This window comes from Neopsephotus bourkii, unplaced genomic scaffold, assembly GCF_033783945.1.
Source record: "Neopsephotus bourkii isolate Nb327-2 ecotype Australia unplaced genomic scaffold, CSIRO-AGI_Nbou_v1 NB_96, whole genome shotgun sequence".
In the NCBI taxonomy this organism is placed as follows: domain Eukaryota; kingdom Metazoa; phylum Chordata; class Aves; order Psittaciformes; family Psittacidae; genus Neopsephotus; species Neopsephotus bourkii.
In genome coordinates this window covers 91,583-104,572 of record NW_026900613.1, presented here as the reverse complement: position 1 = coordinate 104,572, position 12,990 = coordinate 91,583, and the positions used below count along the sequence as shown (strand labels likewise).

General features: G+C 45.0%; 1 protein-coding gene across 1 annotated transcript in view; it reads right to left on the bottom strand.

Annotated features, from left to right (window-relative positions):
• The window catches only part of SPIN1 (spindlin 1), a 58,893-nt gene extending 53,219 nt beyond the window's left edge, over positions 1-5,674 (bottom strand). The window contains exon 1 of the mRNA XM_061356319.1: positions 5,339-5,674. The gene's annotated coding sequence lies outside the window, so the exon portion shown is untranslated. The remainder of the gene's footprint in view (positions 1-5,338) is intronic.
• Positions 5,675-12,990: the final 7,316 nt, after the last annotated feature.

Here is a 12,990-nt window from a genome sequence, read left to right as displayed (position 1 = left end):
ACACAGACATAGCCAACTGTATTCAAAATATAACTGTGTAAGTTACACAATCTACATCCCCCAAGTATTTTTTCCTTAGTTTTTTCATTCCTATGAAATTTAATGACGCCTAATCTGCAGATGCTTTTACAGTCCAGGCTGAAAAACAAAGATAAATTAGATGTGCAGACAGACACAATACTTGTCAGTATATGATAGGTACTTAACCTTTGTATGCTTAAAGCATAAGCACTGCACTGAATTTTAGCAGACATTATATTTGTCAAGGCATTTGGAAAAGGTTATCAAGAAGATTCTAAACAAACATCACCAGAGAAGTATTCTAGGACCTGCCTTCTTCTAGGCTACTCAGCTCACAGCACTTACATTAAATCCAGAAATCTGAAGTGTTCCCTATTTAAAAATCTCAATAGCAAACAAGATTATACAATGGACTCAAACTACCTTTGTTATGTGTACTAGAGAAGCATGCTCCCTTCTGTGCAGGGAACAAAGAATTGGGACAATGTGTTTTGCAAAAGAGTAATTATTTGATTTTAATAAATACCAGGCCAGAAGTCTGACATTTAATAAATCTTTTAGTTCTTACTCATTTAAGGTAAGAGATTACGCTCTATCAAAGTTCATTCTTACATTTAAATTGAATTAATAAAAGTTGTCAAAAAATATTCCTGTAAGGGGCTGAAATTTAAGTTTAGATAGCTGAAATTCTGCAGGCCTTGGCATGATGGCACAGACCAGGTAGAACAACTTCCTAAGCTTTAGAACAAGTCAAAAACATCACTGGAAAAAAAGTCAATCCTAGTGCTTTTTCTTTTTTTTGGGGGGGGAGGGGGCTGGCTACATCTGGCTAATGCAGCATCAGTGGTACATTAAAGGTAGTGTCACATCTCACAACCAAGTAAGTCTAGTAATCTTAAAACAGGTTGAACGCACAAACACTCCTGGTATTCATTAATTGTTCTGGTCTAACATGAACCTAGGAGAAGAACGAAAGCAACATAATGGGGAGGAGGGGGGGGGGAAGCCTCTGAGGTATATATCCAGAAGGAACTGTCACCTTAACAGGCTACTCCCAAAGTTACAGTTATTTTACCAAGCTCGAGATCTCAGGATTCAAGCTGAGCACTATTAGAAGAGGACTACCAGCTACAAGAAGTCAGAGAATAGGACCTGTGTCTGGCTGGGCCAGAAGCGGTGAAGTGGAAGTGATCAGTTCAAAGACAGCAAGTAGACTGAAGAGTTAGTCACCATGATAAAAATGTTCTCCCTATGCAAAGCCACTGTAAAACTGCAACATGGTAACTGGAAAACTGAGGGAAAATACAATAAAGGAGTAACCAAAATTATACAATTCTATTTTGTTCAAACTACCATATGGAAACGAAACCGAAGTTCAGCAGTCGTTCTGTGTAAGTTAAGTACTTACAAACCAGAAACCCCCAGAACTGCTCTTGAAAACAAGAACCAACTCTCCCCAGTACTTGTAGGTCCAGGCACTGAATACCATATTGGAACACTCAACAGTAACATTAAAAATAAACAAATAAAATAAACAAAGATAATCCACCCCAAAACAAAGCAACAAACAAACCAAGCAAGCAAACAACAAAAAGCCAAGCAAATGGCTAATCAGCTCTACAGGGTTTATAACCTTCACAGTCTTACCAAAAAGACTGTAAAAATCTACTTGTAAGTGCTTACGGTTAACTGCTGTTACCTCTGATTCTGCAAGCACCTAAAAAAAACCAAAACACAAAAGAAAACCCCACACCACCAAAAAAAATCCCCAGAGAATATTTCAGCATCTCAACCACCTTGGAATAACTACAAAGGCTAGCAGGCAGCACAAGTAATGACAACGATTTCTATATAGTTCGGCATTTTGTGGAACCATTTCAATACAGTTTCCATGTAAGCAAGACAAACAAGACCTCATACGGCATAGATTTATGGTGGTTTCACAACATATACTACAGGAAACAAACATACAGAGATATCCTGGATTTACAAAACTATTCTCAACAACCTGATCGCCAAATCAATTCAACTCCTGAATTCTGTATGACATCAGCAAATTCACTTTTTACGCTACAGTGGAAAGTTAACTGCAACCACCACATGGCAAAAGCAGCAAGTTTTAATTAAATTATTTCACCACTGTTTGGATGAGGTTGAACAAGTTGCCTTTATAATCAACTGTTCATAGATAAATACAAATCAGTTAACCACACTGTTGCAAAGAACTCACTTATCTATGTCAGAGATACGGATGGATGCAGTCTGCCCATTTACAATAGGAAGGTCACATTCTTCTGGATAGAAAGTAGACACATCTTGAAAGTACTCATTAAGAAAACCAGTGTCAAAGAAGAAAGATAAGCGTTTGTCTTTCAGTCATAAAACCACTGAACTCTGAAAAGTACTAAGAGAAGGAAGAAGAGAAAAACAACAAACTAAGAAATCTCTCACACCTGGTATGAGAAACATGCTATTTAACCATACAACAGGAAATTTCTTTCTATAATAGTGATTCTCTCTCAGTTCAACTTCAGTGAACTGATTTTGAAAGATGGTTTTTAAACCACTTTGTTTCACCTTTAGTCACCTACAAAAACGTATTCTCATGTCTTACCATCAAGAAGTCAAGATTGATCTTTCTAATACATAAGGAAAGAAAGGAAAGCAGGAAAGGAAAACCAAAATGAAAACACAAAAGGTTTATAGCAGCAGAATTCATTAAGAAAAAAAGAAAAAAGGCAGTTTGTTCTCATCAGAAAACAGGATTCTTACTGAAAATCTTTCAGTAAGCAAAGTATACATTACATTAAAAAATAATACTTTAAAACAGCTATTGCATCAGCTAGATGTCTACAGGTCTAAAAATGTCAAAGAGTGCAGCTTGGCAACAGATAGCAAGTAAAGATATAGGGTAAGAAGTCAATGGAAGAATACTACCCAAACTGAGAATATATGTATACCGAAGAATAGGATCAACTAACAGTGTTTATTATCTTTAGTACTTTATATTCCACTAATTTCATAAATACTTAGAACTACACTGGGTCATAATTTACTTGATCAAAGATTCTCTGAAAAGTATTTCTTCCTTAATCAATTTTTAACATCTTCCAGCAAGCTGACTGCTTAAGACTGCGTTTCTTGCAGCCATCTTCTTCCTCAGCTTTGCTGTCCAATATGGAAACGTAAACTGTTTTGGAAAACAAGATTTTACTAGTACTACCTTTTTTATTTGGGTTGAACACAATCAAGCATTGCAAATGGCAAAAACACTAGAGTTTTTTCACTTAGTGGTACCAAAGACACAAAGATGTGGCAAGTTCTTCAACTAGATCAGCTTCTCATGGCATATGAAGACACACGATATTGATTTTTGACCAAATTAACACAACAAAGACAAAAAGAAGTATCTTCTAGTTTCATAGAAAAGAACAAAACTGCAAGCAATAGCACAGATACTACAGAGAAGAAACCGCATGAAGGTAGTGAGGCAGACCTGAATTTTATAAAGTAAAATTCTAGTTCTAGCAACAAAACTGCAAAGTACCAGAGCTAAACATGCCTGGTTTTAAGCAATCCACTATTTAAATGGATGCCTTGAGGATGGCATATTTTTATTTTGCTCTTCAGATGAAGGGTCAACTTAAGTATCCAAAGGCCTACTCTGAAGGAGGAGCTACGTACCTCAGTGCAACTCACAGAATAAGAGAGCAGTAATTTCAAAAGTTGGAGGCTATCCCAATGAATGCCTGACTCATGGTATTCGTGGCTTCACCAATACTGTCTTCAGGTTAATGTAAAAAAACAAACAAAAAAAACCCCAAAACCCCAAATACAACAAAAACCACCAACACAACAAACAAAAAAACCCTACCAAACCTGCAATAAAAAATAACTGCTGCAGGGATCTATTGATGTAACCACTTACTGACTTTTGCTCAGACTTTTCCATCTAGAAGCAGTACAGTTGGCTCAGCAGCCATGACGTAGATACACATTCCAAAATGATCTTGTAACTTGGATGACTCCTCAAGTTTTACGCTGTTGTAAACTCATTATGACAAGTTATTTTCTCCTTACCTATAGTTAATCAATTCTTGCTAATGGGTACAGAAAAAGCAGCAGAAGTAGTACTTAATTCTAGCATTGAAGTGCAGCATTTATTTCTATTTCAGTAAAATCTTATTATGCCATGCCAGTTCTTCTCCACTAGAAGCTTCCAAAGCAAAGTAGCCAAAGATGAGAGACAGGAAGTTCATCACTTTAGGGTAGTGTTCAGATATTAACAGAAACTATGTCTATCCATGTGTTTATGACGGAATAAAGGAGGTGTCTTTAAACACGATCTTGAAAAATGAAACATTAACTATGAATTAATCCGTCTAGAAGCCATATAAACCATGTCTTTGCACCTTCAGCATTCACTCTGAAGTTACAACCTAGATATAAACCTGTTCCACGTCAGATCACCTGTAATATGTTCAACAAATTACCTTCAAACGTTATTTTGGTTTTGCGTCATAAGCAAGAAAATATGTAATACTCATCAAAGCCAGAAGAGAGTGCTGTGAATAACTGAGGCTGGGGGTATTGAACTGAGCATTTGCTTTGCGCTAGTAGAGGTCAGAGCATGCTGTCTTGTTTTAGTTTGGCAGCTCGCTTAAGTTCACAACGCCATGCCTTTTTTTTTTTTTTTCTTTTTTTTTTTTTTTGTTTAATAAAAAAGGAGTACGAAAAGCAGGCGCGCTCCTTTTAGCAAAAAGGATATGCTTTGGATTGTGCTGCTGTCATTACAAGGGCAAATCAATCTGTGACAGAAAACTAGCAACACAAAGACCTGGCAAGAGTTAATTCCAGTTTTATATCCCCATGATTTGTGAGCTGTTTAAGATACTGGCAAGGAAATACAGGGAATGCAAAGAAATCCAAAAAGATATGCCACGCTTTTTACCTACACAATGCCTGTTCTGACATAACTAGTTCAGGTCTTTTTGATGTGCCTGTGCTGAGTTGATACCTTACACCTAACTACGAAATAAAAGAAATGGCCCTACATCATTCTCTGCAAGTGCAACACAGTATTTCATCTCTGCCAGCACTTTGCTGCATTAGCCTCCCCCCACCCAAAAAAAGGAAAAGATACGCACATTCCAACCAAGCCTCTCTCATCGGGGCTCACCCACCTCCCCCCTCCTGCCCTCCCTTCCTCCCTCGCCCCAGGCCTTGCCAGATTCCCAAATCCCTTTCGATTTTTAGGTTTCATTTTGTTGTAAACAGCAAAACGAAAGGAGAAAGCTTCCAAAGCAAGGATCCTTACCCTTGAAATCCCGCCATGCGCGCAATAAGGAGGGTGAATTGTTTTTCCTCCTTTTTTTGGATGGGAGATGAAGGGGGAGGGGAAGAAACAAAAGCCTAAACGGAGGAGAGGCTAAGCAGCGGAGACAGAGAGAGAAGGCGGAGACCCTGGTGGCGGAGCAGGGCGAGCGTCAGCCATGTTGTGTGTGTGTGTTGGTCCAGTATTTACAAACCTGCAGCTGCAGCAGCGGTTGGAGTCTGGGAGAGAGGGGAACGCAGGGCGGGAGAGAGAACAGCGAGCAGGGAGGAGAGGCAGGCACAGAGAGAGAGGGGGAAGGAAGGGAGGGAGGGCGGAGGGAGGAGGGGAAGCGGCAGCACTAGCAGACAAAGGATCCCCGCGCAGCCCCAGCGCAGCGCGCACACACTCGCGCACACTCACGCGCGCTCCCGGGCGCCTCATACCGCGGCAGCGCTGCCCGCAGCCTGCCGCTGAGAGCCGCTAGTGGCGGCTCCCCCCCGCGCCCACCACCCGGCCCGGCCACGCCGACACCGTGTTCACGCCCCCTTCGACCAGCTTTCCGCGGCGGGGGCGCCGGACTGGAGCATGCTTCACCCCGCCTCCACCTCCTCCTGCGTGCGCTACTAGGGGGAGGCTGATCCGAAGGCAGCCCCTTGCGGGCCCCAGTCCATACAATGGCTCCACAGAAGTTATTGATAGGGGGATGGGGGGAGAGTAGCGGCCCAAAACTCTTCCCTCCGGTACGGGATGGAGAAGTGGCTGCTGAGAGAGGCCCGTGCCAGGGGAAAGCGGCAGCCCCCCGGGGAGCCCGGAAAGGTGGGGGTTCCCAGGCAGCCGTAGCGCCGCGGAGGACGCGAGGGCTGAGATGGGCTGAGGCGACAACACGAGCCCGAGATCCCCGCACCTTCCGGGTGGGCTTCCGAGCCGGGCGGCGGAGGACGGGGGGGGGGGGGGCGGGGGCGGGGCCGCCGCGGGTGGGTAGCGAATGTCAACCCCGGGGGAGGGGAGGGGAGGCGAGGCTGGGCTGGGCTGGGAGCTCCGGCTCTACTCCCCCTACAGCGACTCCCTCCGGCTCTGCCCGGTACTGGGCCGGGCCAGGCCAAGGGCGGCGCGACGGGCTGCGCTCTCCCTTTCCCCCCCTCCCCCACCTTCGCCGCTCGCTCACCTGCCTGCGGGACTGGGGCCCGGGCGTGGGAGACGGGCGTCCCGGGGGGTGCCAGCGCAACCGCAGCCCCCCTCCTTGCCAGGCCGCTCAGCTGCTCCGCGGCGGCAGCGGGGACTGCCGCTCCCCTTGTCTCGCTTGCCCCCCTCCGCCGCCGCTGCCTCCAGCTCGCCTCTGCCACATTTGGATCCCCTCTCCCTATGCCAGCTCAGCCGCCAGCATAGAGGCCTCCTCACCTTCCTGCCAAATAGTGAGCCACCCGCATCGAGCCGTTCAAAACACAGGGCCCGGCCCCGCCCTCCTCCTCCCCCTCCTCCCCCCCCGCCCTGCCCTCGCACCCACCTCCCCTGCCCCCCCCAGCGCCTGCACGCAGGCGCACTGAGGTACCCAAACTGCGACAGGAGTAAGCGATCCCCACCCGCTCGCCGCCGCTCCCAGCGCGCTTGCGTCGATCACCGCTGCCGCTATCTCCTGCGCGGCTCTCACCGGCACGGAGGTGTTGTGGGACGCTCCCGGAGCCCTTGGGCGGGCGGCCGGCCGATTGCCCGGACGCCTCGAAACACGGCCTACAAGGCCCTGGGGCGGTGGGCGGCTGTTGCTCCGCCCGCACGCTCTCCCTGCGGAGAACGCCCAGCACCGCCTCACGGGCGGGCCTCAGCGGCCCATGGAGGCCCGTGGAGGCCCCTGGAGGCCCGTGGAGGCCCCTGGAGGCCCCTGGAGGCCCCTGGAGGCCCGTGGAGGCCCCTGGAGGCCAGTGAAGGCCGTTCGCTCAGCAGCAGTGTTACAAATAGTGGCTCAAGTAAATTGACTAGAGCCAGGCCAATGAATCAAATCGGTTTATTGAGCAAGCGACAGCAAGCAAAACAGCGCTGGGCGGCTTGGGAGTCTCTGGTCTGTCAACAGCACACACCCCATTTCCCCAAAGTCACTGGTTTTATACTCTTCTTCATCCAGTGTATGTGCTACTCTTGGTGTATTCTGTGTCTGTGTGGCCCATTGATACGGGGTCTCATTCGGCCTCCCTGTTGGTGTGGGGACAAAGCTCCTTACCTCCTTCGGAGTCTCATTTGGCCTCCCAGTGGGTGTGGGGAGGAAGGCTCTTATTTTCTGTACACGGTTTAACAGATGCTCGCAGTCTATAAGCCAAATTTCAACGTGTTGAAATTTTCCAGTAACCTTTAAGCAAGTCAAGTAACTCTTAAACAATTAACTTTTAAGCAAACAAGATTTGATTAACAAACAGGAATTCACTCATCACAATTCCCCCTTTTTCTGTTCACCATTTTGTTCATCAAATCTTTGGAGTTCTGTGCGTCTTAAAATTAAAGCGTCTTCTACTGCAGATTCCTGATTTAGTGACTCATATTTGGCCCTCATGAGCATCAGGTGGGCGGCCTCTAGTCTACCTTTCACAATTGCAATCACTTTGTTAAACACACAGGGGCCAAAAGTTAGTCCCAGAATTAACAATATTAAGGGCCTTGCAATGGTAGATAGTAATGTAGTCAACCATGGAGAGTAATTAAACCATGACTCATACCAACTTTGTTGGGCTTCTCGCTCATTTTTTCTCTTTTTTAGTCCTCCTCGTAACTTGGTCATGGTATCCCTTACAATTCCCGTGTGGTCAGGATACACGCAACATTCTTCCTTAAGTGCGGCGCAAAGCCCTCCTTGTAGGCGTATTAGGTCTAATCCTCTTCGATTCTGTAACACTACTTCATATAATGACTGCACAGATTTCTCTAGGGCACTTATGGATTGTTTGATTCTGACTAAATCCTCATCTACAGCCATTCTCAAGGTGTGAAATTCTTTACTTTGTTTTATTAATGAGGCTACTTCTGTACCTACTCCTGTACCTCCCAAGATCATCAAAGTGGCTATCGTTAATGCAGTGAAAGGTTCTCGTTTAATCAGGTGATGGTCCTGGGCAGTATGGTGGTCATACATATAATTTTCAGGATAGTAAAGAATTCTTGGTATTACCATTACCGGGATACAAAAATCTGAGGAATCATTAAACAATTCTAGTGACAGGCAAGGTGTTGCACCCATGTTTGAGCAAACCCACTTGGCGGTTTTGGCTGGTAGTAACCACTTAGCCGTTTTTTTCTGTTTAGTGGTAATTGTATGAACTTCACATAGATGTTCTTGATGTTTTGGAACTTTTCCTATACATCTGCCCTTTCCAGTGATTTGAGTCAATGTTATTCCTTGATTTTCCTTTCCCCATGTACATTCTGCTGGGTTAGAACCTTTTACATGCCTAACCTTCGTAGTAACTCCCACTGCTTCATAAAAAGGAGGCTTTACCCCATAACACAGCCAACAATGTTTGGTTAGGCTGGGATTGGTGGCATTTAACAACTGGTAACTAGCTTCCATTAATTTCCAAAGAAAGTTCTCTTCATTATTGTCCTTAGGATTTTCAGTGGCATTCAGTACAAGAGTCATCGAGTTGCTGGAAATTATTGTGTCATTTTTAACCTCCACTTCATCTATTTTAGGAATTTTCTTTGATGGTTTTTTTGCTAATACATTGTTAGTTTCTATGGGTTCAGGATCTTGTGGGATTGGTTCCTTCTTTATTAAAATGAGGCCCCCTGTATTGTCTCCTGGTTCCTTGTATTGTACCCCCCAAGTTTTCCCTGTTATCCACCCTTGGTCATAAGGGTCCTTTATATTAATTATAAGATGCCAACAATTTCCCAGTTCGACTCTCCCATAGGGAGTAAATGCTAATCCGCTATTCCAATTCTTTTCAGGAGGGGTACATCCATGTGGCCCCCATTGTACTTTTAAAAACTTGTTTGGCTGTCTAGGTGTCCAGTCTGAGGCTATTGTTTCACATCCCCAGTAGGTACAATAATATTGCCCGGGGTGATTGCAATATCCTTTTCCTGGATTCGAACTTGGGCAGAAGTAAAATCCCACACGATCTAAACACGGGTCTCTAGGCACTAGTTGGCAGAGGCTAGCAGTAAAAGTGGGCTTCCCTGATGTGATTACACTTTGGACTGCTTGTTAATCTTCCCATCTGTATAAGGTCCACTTAAAAGGTTGATGGATATATCCTTCTGCCGGGATTAACATCCCTCCCCATATCCAATAGATGATCCAGAAAATTGGTGGGTTACCTCCTCTCATTAATCCGAATTTCCAATTCTTCCCTTGAAATTTCATAAGGGTTTCACTACCCACCTGGCCCGTCCACTTAATTCGCGCCTCTCTTCTTCCTAACTTTTTGGTGGCTATGGTTCCTTTATATCCCCACCTTAGTATGCCTCTGCCTCCATCGCCTACACCGTTGCCTGGAGCAGCGAGGTTATTTTTCTTCTTGGCAGCAGTCACAGTCTTCAGGGGTTCAGCCATAGTTGAATCTTAATTTTTTTTTTTTATTATTTTTTTTTTAGGGTAGAGTTTAGGGCTCTCGCGTATAGATTCCCCTTGTTCCAATTGTCCCCCTTTTAAATATAGGTAGCCGCCCTTAAAGTCACTTATGAGCCCACCAATTTTCTGATTCTCAACAGTTAATTTCTATTCCTGGTTTTCCTTTGTTTCCACCCGAATCAAATTTTGCAAATTTCAATTATCTGATTCCAATAACTTTTGGTTATAGTTTTCACATTTAATTAGGACCCAAGCGGTATTACTATCCTTCCTGTAGAGGTTTTATATATTCCTTCTAACAGGACTCGTTTGTCAAATCTAAGTATCTAACATTTTATAGAGTTCCTCACAACGTTTCTGAACCTTCCTGCAGCCACATTCTTTTATATTTTATGTCACTTTCTTTAAGGCAATCTTAAGGTTCCCAGGTTAGCTGGTCACTCTCCATTGTGTATCTTGTATCGGTCCTTTGACGCGTGTCGCATGAGTCCATCCACATTGGGCCGTACGAATCGCTGCTTCTGTGGTGAGTAAAACAAGAAATGGTCCCTCCCATCGAGGAGTTAGAGATACCTCTTTCCATGTTTTAATTAATACTTTATCTCCTGGTTTAATGGAGTGTATGGATATATTTGACTGTGAGAATGGAGACCTTGGGCCCACTGTAGGAGAGGAATTGGTTCGAGACCATCTTAAAAATCTGAACATGCACAAGTCCATGGGTCCTGATGAAATCCATCCACGGTCCTGAGGAGCTGGCGAATGAAGTTCCTAAGCCGCTGGCCATCGTATTTGAAAAATCATGGCAGTCAGGTGAAGTTCCCGATGACTTGAAAAAGGGAAATATAACCCCCATTTTCAAGAAGAAGAAAATGGATGACCCAGGCAATTACAGACCAGTCGGTCTCACCTCTGTGCCTGGCAAAATCTTGGAGCAGATTCTCCTGGAAGGCATGCTAAGGCAGATGAAAAACAACAAGGTGCTTGGTGACAGCCAGCATGGCTTCACTAAGGGGGAATCCTGCCTGACCAATTTGGTGGCCTTCTACGATGGGGCTACAGAACTGATGGACAGCGGTAAAGCAGTTGATGTCATCTACCTGGACTTGTGTAAAGCGTTCGATACTGTCCCACACGACATTCTTGTCTCTAAATTGGAGAGACATCAATTTGATGAATGGACCACTCGGTGGATAAAGAACTGGCTGGATGGCCGCACACAAAGAGTTGTGGTCAATGGCTCAATGTCCAGCTGGAGACCAGTTACGAGTGGTGTCCCTCAGGGATCGGTGTTGGGACCGGTCTTGTTCAACATCTTCGTCGCTGACATGGACAGTGGGATTGAGTGCGCCCTCAGCAAGTTTGCTGATGACACCAAGCTGTGTGGTTCGGTTGATATGCTGGAAGGAAGGAATGCCATCCAGAGGGACTTTGACACGCTTGTGAGGTGGGCTGATGCCAACCTCATGAAGTATAACCATTCCAAGTGCAAGGTCCTACACCTGGGTCGGAGCAATCCCAGGCACAGCTACAGGCTGGGCAGAGAAGAGATTCAGAGCAGCCCTGTGGAGAAGGACTTGGGGGTGCTGGTCAATGAGAAAATGAACATGAGCCAGCTTCAGTGTGCGCTTGCAGCCCAGAAAGCCAACCGTATCCTGGGCTGCATCAAAAGGAGCGTGACCAGCAGGTCGAAGGAGGTGATCCTGCCCCTTTATTCTGCTCTCGTGAGACCTCACTTGAAGTACTGTGTGCAGTTTTGGTGTCCTCAACATAAAAAGGACGTCGATCTGTTGGAACAAGTCCAGAGGAGGGCCACGAGAATGATCAGGGGACTGGAGCACCTCCCATGTGAAGATCGGCTGAGAAAATTGGGGCTATTCAGCCTGGAGAAGAGAAGGCTGCATGGAGACCTCATAGCAGCCTTCCAGTATCTGAAGGGGGCATATAGGGATGCTGGGGGTGGACTCTTCATTAGGGACTGTAGTGATAGGACAAGGGGTAATGGGTTAAAACTTAAACAGGGGAAGTTTAGATTGGATATAAGGAGGAAATTCTTTCCTGTTAGGGTAGTGAGGCACTGGAATAGGTTGTCCAGGGAGGTTGTGAATGCTTCATCCCTGGCAATGTTCAAGGCTAGGTTGGACAAGGCCTTGGGTAATATGGTTTAGGGCGAGGTGACCCTGCCCATGGCAGGGGGGTTGGAACTTGATGATCTTAAGGTCCTTTCCAACCCTAACTATTCTATGATTCTATGATTTAGAGGTGGTCTTTGGGCTGTCATATCCCGTTTATGCAATTCCTCCCTTCTCTGCATTAAATGTACAATGTAAGGTTTAAGTTGTCTGTTTTCTACCTTCGGGTGTTCGACTGGGAATTCCATATCATATGGCATTCCATGTAACATTTCAAAGGGTGATATCCCTACATCGGTTCTTGGCTGAGTTCTTACATTCAATAATGCTAGAGGTAAGCTCTTTATCCAGGAAGTTTTAGTTTCTAACATAATTTTTGTTAATTGTTTTTTAATTTCCCCTTTCATTCTTTCCACTCGTCCAGGGCTTTGTGGATGCCACGTGGTATGATATTCCCACTTTGTTCCCATAGGAGCTAACGCTTCCCTAATTGTTTTGGAAATGAAATGAGGACCCCTATCGGAGTCAGTGGTTTCTATAGTCCCATACCTTGGGATTATATTTTCCAGTAATATTTTCACTACACTTTTGGCTGTGCCTCTAGCAGTAGGGAATGTTTCTACATAGTGTGTCAAATGGTCTACTATTACTAATAAATATCTGTATCTCCCTACCTGAGGCAGTTCATTAAAATCTACCTGTATTCTAGCGAAAGGTTGTGTCGCCAATTCCCGCCCTCCAGGTATTTGCCTCCGGAGGTTTTGTTTATTCACACTTTGGCAAGTCAAGCAACCTTCTATCACCTGTTCCGCAACGTTATGAACTCCAATACACATATATTTTAGGGCAAACTGATCTATTAAGGCTTGAGTTCCCCAGTGTGTGGCCCTATGAAATTCTTTAATAATTTTCCAAGCCAAAGTTTTCGGTAGTACTATTCTACCATCCGGTAATTTTCACTCTCCTTG